At 39.2% G+C, this 11761-nt stretch overlaps 1 protein-coding gene across 3 annotated transcripts in view; it reads right to left on the minus strand.

The window, feature by feature from the left end:
- apba2b (amyloid beta (A4) precursor protein-binding, family A, member 2b) overlaps window positions 1-7440 on the minus strand; it is a 62656-nt gene extending 55216 nt beyond the window's left edge. For 2 of the 3 annotated variants that reach the window (XM_051379376.1, XM_051379375.1), the window contains exon 1: window positions 7285-7440. The gene's annotated coding sequence lies outside the window, so the exon portion shown is untranslated. The remainder of the gene's footprint in view (window positions 1-7284) is intronic. The other variant, XM_051379378.1, reaches the window with a different exon arrangement.
- Window positions 7441-11761: the final 4321 nt, after the last annotated feature.

Genomic DNA, 11761 nt, shown 5'->3' on the forward strand with positions numbered 1-11761 from the left:
TAAAGGTCATGTTTGTACAGTAGCCCAGAACGGACAAATCAAACACTGGCTTTAGATTGTGTTTCACAACCACCATATTTTCTCTTGTATGCTTCGAATGGGAGGATGAAGCGAGGGTATTGTAATCTGCAACCACATCGCTAGATAACCCTAAACCCTACACATTGGTCCTTAAGACACAAGCCACTGCACATAGCAAGTACAATACAACATGATGACAAAAATGTAGGTATATACAGTAATGAAGATATATTTCATCATCATCATCATCATGCTAAAGCAGACCAGGGAAAAAAGTGGATCATGGTACAGGATCAGCTGGTTTATATATATATTTTTCTTATTTGAAATGAGGACCTTAACAGTTCCAGATGGAGAGCAACATAAAGTTATTACATTTATTGCCAGTAGAGATTGGAGTTTAATGTTTTCTGGTTCTGTTTTCAAGTCTACCTAACTCTGAATACAATGAACACATTGTAGAGCCAAATATTAAAAAGTTAAAGTCTTTACTATAAACTGTGTGGTTTGTAATGTGCCCTATGTGGCCAACCGCAGCACAGTGTCAGATAAACTGATACCTACTGATGGCATCATGGTCATTAGTATCAGCTGTGTGCAGCGCAGGCAGCTTGAGGACACCAAGAGCCAAAATAGATTTTCACCAGGGTTTAATTTGAGTTTTTTGTTCATTTGGTGAGAAAAGTGAAGTGAAAATTTAATTTCCCTTTTTCTTTGCTTCGGGTTGCCTTGAAATATAAATTTTTGTTAACCTGCTGTAGCAAAGTTTATACATGCACACAGACACACACGTGTGTTGCATCTCCATTCAATCATCAACTGGACTATGCTGGCACCAAACCTTGAGTAACTTTCTGAATTAACCTATAGTAACTCAAACCTTGTTGTGCGCATTTATTGAGAAAGAAACATGGCTAAATGGACTTTTAGAATGAAGCCATAAAACACTATGTTGTCTTTAGATAGGGATGTCCCGATCCAATCTCAAAGATCGCTGTTAGTGCCAATTACGGCATTTTTTAACTGATCAGTATCAGCTATATTGAGCTTTATCAACCCGATCCGACCGTTTGTTTTATGTCAGCTGTCACACAGCTGTTTATACTCACAAATCTTTCATGCATGGTGCAGGCATCATCAACTCTCTCCGCTGTCTCTTTCCTCCACTGTGCTAAGCTCTTTCTGTGTGAGTGAAAATCAGTGGGACAGAGGACAGACAGCAGTAAAGAGTTGACACAGCCACACTCAACACGCCACTGCAAGTGCAACAAAAGCCCCGCAAACAAAAAGCCAATAAGAGTAATTAGTTCATGTAATACACGCAAAAGATGCAGATATGATATATGATAAACTCTATACTATACAACAGACAGTTCTGTCAGGTAATGCAGACATAGGCTGCACCGAAGCACCAAATACTGGAGAGAGTAACTCCCTCCAGACAGCATCAAGGCAAAAGATCATAGAGAGGGTTTGTGTAAAAACAAACAAATAATAATAAAAAAAATATTAAGGAACAGCATTGATGCATTTCTTGGTGCACTGCATAGCTATTCAATTGTCAAGCATATACACTGGATTGAATTTAATAACATTAATGTACTTAAAGTGTGCACTATGCACCTGTATTATCCAAAACAATAAATACAAGTATCAGATTGGGACTTGGTATTGGTACTCAACATTAATTGACTTGGATTGAACCAGGAGCTAAAGGGACTTGATCAGGACATCCCTAGTTTTAGAATCACAAATCTTGACATTAAAAACATCTATGTGCTAATTAGGATGAGTTGCAAAAAGGAAAAGAAAAACACAGACTACCAAAAAATGTGTAGTTAGTCTGTCCGTCTGACTGACTAACTAGATGTCTGACTTAAGTTTCTCTGTTATGAGCTCACAGAAAAATAAATAAAGATTTCATGAAAAGCAACAGTTGGGATGAATTTTCTGTTACCTCAATATCCAGCTTGCAAAGACAAGGATTACTTTAACTTCAGTTCTGTCTGATAAGATAGAAAAATCAGCAGCTTTACTAACTATGCAAAGAAGAACCTCAGGCTAAAGACAACGTGGCCTTGGACTTCACACTTGACTCAGCACAGTGTCATTTTGAACACTGAGGAAAGTGTAAACACACATCCTGCTGGTCTGCGACATCTGCAAACCCTCTTCATGCTTCAACTAGCCACTGCTTCGATATTGATTGCTAGAAGGTGCCGGTCATTGAGGTGTTGAAGAATGTCGAGGGAGTGTTTGATAATTTCTGGAGACTGACTTTTAAAACCAGAATGGATTTTTACAGCAGGACCAAAGGAACAGGACAGAGAGCTATCAGCTATTATTATTATTATTATTATTATTATTATTATTATTAATAACAATGAGGGGGAATATTGAAAGAAAAAAAACAACATGCTGATACATGCTGTAGAAGCAAGCTTGTTGCTTTATCACTGGCACAGAGATGATTTGCTTTCTCTTTTCCTTTGTCTTTGAAGGGAAAAGTGAATTTGCATGCCATCTATACACCGGTTGAACCATCCCAGAGCTCCCTCTCCTCAGAGAAAAAAACAAAAACAGTTCAAAGACTGACTCACATTTTAAGACCTGTCACAAACAATGAAATGTCGAAACAGTGCCCCTTAACCATGTCTGACACAGAGTGTGACCTGGATTTCTGCATGTTTTCCACCTGTTAGTGAAGAGCGATAAGAACATGTTATACCTGAAGTCAAAAAGTCAACACTTCAGTAAAAATAATGTTCGGCCTTTTACAGACTGATCATGCCACTTCAGATCAATAGTATCCAGTGGATGAAAGCTATAGGAGATAGCTTCGTTTCCAAATCAAAGTAGTCTAGTGGGGGTTTCAAAAAACAAGCACGACAGAGGCAGAAATACAGATCACACTTTCAAGGAAAAATATAAATCGAATGTGACAGTGCTGTCAAAACAACTTGACTAACACTGATATGGCTGTCATATTCATGTGTGTGATACTAGAACAAAGTCAAGAGCTGGACAACAAGGGCTGACCCAACTGCTTCAGAATGGTCATGCTTTATTTACAGACAACTGACGGAAAATGTTATACAGCCTGGCATTTTGTATGGTTATGGTATGGCAACTCATATACTTGATTCGACATTACTTAGACATTACAAAAATATGAATCAATCCAGTTTGAAATGTATATATTGTGCCTCAATTATTAGATACAAATTTGAATACAATACAGTAAACTTTGTAGATGAATTTCCAATTGAGTATGTAATGTGGATATTTCATACGAGCAGCGTCATCGTCTGATATGTGAGTCTGGGTAAATTTTGATGCTGTAATGAAGCCCAAGTGTGAACCAGAAAACATTTTATTTCTTTAGATGAACTGTGAATCGTAATAGTCTGTAAAGATTAGTCTATAAACCCTGAGGAAAAGGGAGAAACAAAACAGCTGCTGGCAAGCTGAAAACTGTAAGATTAAAGTCCTTACTGTGCAAACAGTTCAGCTAGCAAAGCTGTGCAGTGGAAGACGATGAACTGAAGTACATGGACTCTACAGATATATTAGGTTACAGTGCTATTCCCTTAAGAAACACAACCAGTAGGGTTAGAAAGGATTTTCAATCAGTACGTATAGAAGTGGAAATGCTTCTGTCAGCTCTAAATTCTTTCTCACTATTGACCACTTTAGCTGGCTGTAACAAAGTTTTTGCCAAGGTTTTATTCTAAATTAAGCTTGATATTGCTGACTGCAAAATAAAACTACACAGCTCTCAAAAAGCACATACATCTGCCAAGGCGGCACAATCTGATATTTAAATAAAAAATGTTTAGATGTTTTTTATCTGCATCTGGATCCAGACCTGAGTCAACAAAGAGAGGATGATTAATAATATGTGATTTAATAACACGGTTCATAATATGTATCTGATTGTTATAATACTGTAGTTTTGGTTAGTGAAGCTGAGCAGCAGCCACTGACTGTAGTGATGATGTCATCTGGAGATAAATCCTCCACAGACGGTGAATAATGGAACAACTCGAGACAATATGACAGCAGCCGTGGTGATCTAACTGGTGATTCACAGCAATGCGTCCGACATTCACATAAAAACAATTTGGACGTAATATCTCGAGTGGGTCTGTAGGCACGAGAGACCAACTGATGCCTGATGACATCATCAGTTTAAGCTTGATTTCCGCCGTAGGGAGACAGATGACCCTGTTTGTGAAAATTAACGGACAACAATTTTGATCAATTAAATAATTGTTTTTGTTATGTATCAAAGAAAATGCCAAACATTTGCTGGATTAAGCACCTCAAATGTGAGGATCTGCTACTTCTTTCTCTTATATCATTGTAGCGGAACATCTTTGGGTTTTTGAGTGTTTACCAGAGTAAACAAGCAATTTAAATATATCTCCTTAGGCACTGGGAAATGGTGAAAAAGTTACAATTTACTGATAGGTCAAGAATTAACTGAATAATTGTAAAAACATTTTATCACAAATAAAAACATTAATCGGATGCAGTCTTACACTAAAATCCAAACAGCATAATGTGCTGCTTTAGGTTGGACATACGTTAGCGGTTGATTCCTTTGTTTTGAATTGAATTTACTCTGTAACTTCACAGGTAAATCCCCTCATCTGTAATTCCTCAGCATCTCTCTGTTTGCTGGTTAACACACACACACACACACAGTGTGGTTCACAGCTTGTCCTCTACATGCTAAATCCTGTGTTGAACAGAAATTTGCTCGCTCTAATTGCTCACACAAAGCTTTTCTACAGCAATACAGTTGTCTGTAACAACACTGCAGCACCACTTATCTTACAACAGCCTCATCATAAATCCATCGTTTCAATTGCCTTTTTTTGCTTTTCTAACAATTTGATGCAACATGGAAATCAACACCCACCCTGTAACCCCATCTATGGGTTTAATTATGTTGGAATCTTTTGTTTTTGCCAAAGGACATAATAGTATGTTATTATTCTGCCTCCGCCCACAGCAATGATATGAGTGGAAAATGTAAATGTTAGACACGTGAAATCCATAGCTTACAGAGTAAAGCTTTTAAGAAGCTCTCATACATGATATTATATAATGGACAACTACGATTTCCCTATGGCACTCCCATCCACGATGCAAAGGCAGGCTAATCTCTGCTAAAGTAATATTTCTGTTCAGGCAAACCTACTCGTAATGATTTAATCACAGATTCACAAATAGTTATTATTATCTTTCATAATTTGTGCAGCAAGGATGGAGGCTGTTGCCCTATTCTGTTTCCTCCCCCGGAGTCCAATTTAGTATCCTCCGGCTGCAGCATGAATAAAATCCCAGCAGGCTGCAGGGAGGGTGTTTGTCCTTCAGTGCAGGTGCTAAACAGAAAACTATCCCAGGCTATGGAGCTGATGAGATAAAGCAGGGGAGTAAAAGAGACATGCACACACACACACACACACACCCACACACACACACACACACACACACATACAAAACATGCACTAGAGGACAGTGCAGAGGAAGTGAGGACAGACGTAGAGGAAACGCAGGGAAGAGGAGGAGGAAATGAAAACTCAACATCCCCACTTTCAACATAGCAGCAAGTTAACATGCTGGGTGCGACCTCCAAGGCCTTATAGGTTTCTATCATGGCTCTCCAGGGGCCCTTCATTTTCTCTAATAGCCATGCATTACTCTCCTCTATCTGCCCTCACCCTCTATAGCACTGGTCATCCTCAGCTGCAACACAGCCATTGTTCTCCCCCCTCTTTCTGTCTGCTCTCTACTCCCCACTGTACAAGCCAGTCTTCCATCTGCCCCACCTCTGTTAGCATCTTTGTTTGCGACCGAGTTTTACAGAAATGTTTAACACAACACTAAATATTTCTGTGTGCTCACTTGCACACACACACACATATTTAGTTTAGTAGAACAATTATAAAGGCTTTTTTTGGCAACATTGTTTGTTATTACTAATGTTAGATGTCTGCAGAGGTTCAAGAAAGAGGCTGAAATGTGTCTTTTCAATCACTGCAACATGATCATATCATCTGGAATCATTTGAATTGAACAGAAGTCTTCCTGTAATAACTGTATCATAGCGAAAACTATAAGTTTTACACCGCTGTTATTAAACCAATTAACATGTCAAGAATATTCCACTGTGGGTTTGGGACTGACTCCAGGGAAAATATTGTTGCTGTGAGAGAAACCAACAAAACAAGACTTGAAGCCAACTGTAAACATCAGACAGCCCCAAGGTATCATAAAAGTAGATGATGGCTGATGAAAAGCATTCTGCATGACTGGATGAGGACAGATGCTAAGGACATAACACTGTGTGATGCATAGCAGACCCTTTGAGCCTGTTCCTCCTGCTCCCTCTGAACAATGAACAGCCAGACACAACGCCTGTCAGCAACTACCATCCCCTGTGGCCGGGACTGGCACAGAGTGGCACATGGCAGGCACTGATACACAAATCCTCCTGCAAATATAGGCTTCACAGATACATGCAAGCTACACACTGTTTTAGGTCTTAGGCAAGTTGAAACCAGTATTTTCAGCAGGGACTAGTATAGTGTACCATGCACTGTTTTTCAACTTCAAATCGTGTGACTGACACCATGCATGGAAGGAATTCAACTGAAGTGTGGGGTAGTGATATGATGCATATTGAAGAGTGGATATCAGGGTTGAATAAGCCATCCCCACAAAGGGAACTCAGAGCAGCCTGCACATGCCCGAGGTGCCGTTTACTAAAACGATGCAGTAAAGGAATTGGACCATTAAGGACATCTAAAAATTAATGACCTTCCGCATCTCATGAGACACCAAGGGCCTATGGCAATATAACTACAATCGATAATTTTAGGCGTAGACTAGGCTGCGCATGGATGAATCACCGAAAAATTTTTTTTTTACCATTAGGTCTAACAGACTTTAATAAAAACAGCTCACATCTTTTAACCGAGTTGCCCACGAATACATATAACCTAAATTATACGCCAGACTTTCTTTCTCTTTCTTTTTTACGGTCAAAGCTCACCGCCCTGTTGTTAACACTGATGCTAAGGACAAATCCACAGGCAAGAGCATCAGCATCCATCTACCGCTCCTCCGGATGCCTAAGAGGGAGACTACTACAGCCTCGCCAAAGAGGAGCGGGGAGGAAGGGGTTCATCGATGCTTTACCGATGATTTTAACTCCTTTCTTGTGACAATTTTAATAAATCCGCATCCTACCTGGTGAATGTCATACGCTGGATCAAGTCACCTCCTGCTGAGATCTGTGAGGGATGGTGCTGGCTGGTCGCGCATCACTCAGTGTGTGTCTCAGCGACAGAAAGCGTACGGCGCACAGAGCCTGACAGCGGCGCCCCGGAACGAGCATACGATAACACCGAGCCCACTGCAGTTGTCTGGTCCGTGAATACACCGCCTGCACGAGAGCCAGCTACCCCACCCGAGCAGCGCGAGCTCGATACTCGTTACTTAGAGAAAGAGTAATCCCGTTACTCGCTCGTTACCATCATTCATGATACCTTATGGGGGAAATGTGGCTACTATTAGATATCCAAAGTATTCAGCAACCAAACACTGTGTTGTGGCTTTACAGTAACTATAGCTTTAACAACACAGAGGGCTGTCCTCACTGTATTATAACATTTAAACAACCAGACAAGCTGTTGTACTGTTTTTTTTTGACACTATATATTATTATAGACTATAGCCAAACCATATAAATATAATTAAATTGGTTTTAACAATGTTTTAAAGGTCCAGAGTGCAACATTTTGGAGGCTCTATTGGCAGAAATGGAGTATAATATTCAAAGATATGTTTTCATCAGAGTATAATCACCTGATTAAAGGAATCGTTGTGTTTTTGTTACCTTAGAATTCTTTTTTTTCTACAGAGGCAGTCACCTTGCCTGGAGTCCGCCATGTTGAACCACCATGAAGGGACAAATCAAACACTGGCTGTATTTATGGCCTTTCACATTGTTCATGGCCACCACAGTTTTGTCTCACTTCACAGCTCATTCTCATTTTGAAGTCATCAAATGGTGTTCAGTTAATTGCAATCTGCAAATTCACCACTAGATGCCGCTAAAGCCTACACACTGGTCCTTGAATGCTGCATAGACATTTGCACAAGTTAGCATCATGGCTACATGATTACATTAGCCAGCTAGCCCATGCATCTAAGAGATACGCCAACTACAAGTCAAACTTAGAAAAATACCGCATTTTACAACACTCACCGCATTATTAGATCTCTAGATGTCCATGTCTCCACCTGTCCATGTGAACAGACTGATTTGATTTGACATCTTCATCAATGCTTAATGTAAAACTGTTAATGAGGCACAAGGTTCACCTTTGTCATTCCTACAGGTTTAATGTGGTGACATTATGTAATTCCCAGCATAGCTCCACACTGAGCAGATGTCCAATCAACCAGAGTCCATCTAGAAACAAATTGACAACACCTGTGTGGGTGTGCAGGGCCTCTAATAGTCTTTGGGCATCTGAAACAGGGAGTCGTCAGTAGCAAGATTTGTGAAATGAGCTATAGGATTGTTTAAAGGGTCAATTCACAAAACAGTACAGAAAAACATATATTCTCACCTGTAATGTTTCCTATGCAGTACATTTTGAGATATCCAGCTCACATTTCTCTGTACACCCTAGTACAATAGAGGTGAATGGACGCGCAAAATGTAGAAAGTAGTTCCGAAGAAAACTGTTCTCTCTGAGGTTTGTGGATAGTCCAACAGTAACAGTGACCCTGTTTCTGGAAAGATGTGTCACTATGTTGTTTCATTCCGGAGGTTAAATGTGATCATATTCATCAACTGTGTTACAAACTGTATCATCCACAGTCTTGTTTATTGTGTTATCAATGCTACAATTGCATTTTTGCTTTTATTGTCATATAAGTTAAATTAAACTTAAAAGTTAAATTCCCTCTAAAAAGCATCAGCCTAATCTCAGGTGGAGGCCAACACTGCCACCAACTGGCCATGTATTAACATGACAGCTGAATGAAGCACAAAGCGCACAATCACAGATGGATGGGGCTGAAACCAGACACATAAAATCCACAAATGCCACAGAGAACCAGATTCAGTCCCTTTGTAAGGCAACATTATTTCACCAACAGAGAAAGGAGTTCTGATTTTACATTTTCATTAAACTAGTTAAGATCTGTTCATAATCCATATATTATTTCATAGATTTATTTATTTTCTTCCAAAGAAAATTGAATATTAATTTTAATATGTTAGCTGTTTAATAATTGCTAAGAGAGGGACAGGAGACGATTTCATTAGTCTACCATCTGACAACATAGTGAAATTATTATGTCAGGTTGCTAGAAAAAATATAATTGTCAATTATGTTACAAATATCATTGATTTTGTTGTTTTATACCTGTGTCAAATCATGTTATCACTGCTGCAATATATTTGTTAAATCATCCATTCAGTAACTTTTCTGTCTGGGAATTGGATATTGATATATATTATTTATGAACATATAAAGCTCTTATTGCACTCCAGGGGGAACTCTCTTGCCTCTGCAAAGATTAAACTATTCAGGTAAAGCTTTTCTTGTCTTCTATACTACTCCCACTATACCCCAGCAATGAAATAAAAATTGCCGAATGATGATAGTTTTGCATGTTTTTATTCTTTTAATTTGATGTTGTATTCAGTACTTCACTAAAGGGGCTTCTGCTATTGTCAGTGTTGTTGAAATCGAAACAAAAATTTAACAAAACAGGTAAATACATTTATTGAGATAAATAAATAGAAGATGACACAGGTGGTGCCAGCAGGGTATCAATACAAGGGATAGCCTCCAAATGCAGATGACTGAGGTAAACTGATACAGAATTTAATAATTACAAAAAAGGTACATAGGTTTATGGACTGAGTGAAATAGGCCAGGGTCGAAACCAGGAAAGCAGTCAAAAATAACGTATCTAGAAGGGAGTAGTCTAATAAAAACAGGTCGAAGGTTAAACACAGGCAGGTTATAGGTTTTCAGATAAACACATCAACACAGGCTAGAAATCACAAGTATGACACATGGCAATATTAACAGCCAGGTAGAAAACAAGGAAAGTTGATGGATATACTAGATGGCTGATGAATGGGTTGCAGGTGAGTAGTGGGCAGAGTATGCCAGGTAACTACAGGCCAGAGCTGATGAGTGGTAAGTGGGACCTGGTGGTAGATTGGTGGGGCAGTCAGGTGATGGGGAAAGGAAAGAAAGTCTGAGGCCATCTGGTGGACAGTTTGAGGATGGCAGGTCTGGAGTACCAGTTTGTTTACTTTACTCTGTTGACTGAATCAGAATTTAAAAATAAAAGCTGCTCTTACTTAATAAAAGATAAAGATGCTCTGTGGAAAACTACACAGAAAAGTTAAATTGTCTCCTGAGCCTTATCTTTAACAGGGTATTCACCTTTTGTCAAATAGAAGATGTCAGACTGTCACTTAACTGCAGATTTTATTTTAATTAAATGCAGGGAAAATGAATCAACTCTTTAAACAGGTATATACATATATACACATAGATATCATACATCAACATATTTATGTAGATACAGTACACACAAATGCTATAATAGAGTTTCTTGAGGAGCTTAATGGTGTATGTGTGCATCCTACTATAAATGTCCTTCAGTCTTCTTCAATCCTTTTATTGCTTCATTTGAACAGCTAATACAGTCACTGAGGTTAGTTATTCTATCACTCTTCATTTACTTTATGTGTCCGTATGGAAAAGGCTGATCCGGAGTCTGGAATATGTTGAAAGGAATGGTGCCAAAGTGACTTTCCTGATGACACAGCCAAGTTGAAAAGTTTATCTGGGAACAGAAACCAGATACAGACTGCTTTTATGATGTATGGCATTTATATAAAGTATGTATGTGCATCTCTTCAAACTGTTCTCAGCACTCCCTGAGAAGGTGGATGCCTCATCTCATAGGAGAAGGAGTGCAACAAGGTCGAATTGTAGCAATACTGCAACAAAAATCACCACAGCTGGTCAGCATCCCCTTCATCCAGTGGAGAGAAAATGTTGGCAAAATGAATATCTCCTCTCAACCAGAGCCAGAATGTGCAAATCCACTCTTCCCTAAGTGTCTCCACCCCACTCCTGCTGACAAAAACAAGTGGCTGAAGCCCAGCACGCAACTATTCAATAGCAATTATGCAATTTAATTAGAACCCTGTGATATACCCTCAGCTGATATGCACTCATATACTCTTATTTGTTATTCCCTCTCCATCTAAAGGCTACCTGCTGGCTGGAAAAGGTGCTAATGAATAAGTGTGTTCTCTGTGATGTGAAAAAGCTGAGTCCTCTCTGCCAGAAGTCTACCATAGAAAATTCTGCAGTCTGATGCTGTGTTTAATGCCACAAAAACATGCCCTTCTGATACTTAGGTATGCTTGGCAGGTAAATTGTATGTTGTCCATACAGTGTAGTAACATGGCTCCAAAATGTTACCATTTGACTTGCCTGTTAGGTAAATAAAAACCTGTCCAGTGACACTTCTATTTGAGAATATTCCTGTTTTACATATGAATCTGCTGCCTTTTTATTTGTTGGTGCCAGTAAACTTCCAGGCACTGGTACCACTAATGTTAAACTTTAGCTTCTAGCCTTCTTTGCCCGCATCATAAACGAGCAGTAAACACAAA

This window comes from Dicentrarchus labrax, unplaced genomic scaffold (assembly GCF_905237075.1).
Source record: "Dicentrarchus labrax unplaced genomic scaffold, dlabrax2021, whole genome shotgun sequence".
Taxonomy (NCBI): Eukaryota; Metazoa; Chordata; class Actinopteri; family Moronidae; genus Dicentrarchus; species Dicentrarchus labrax.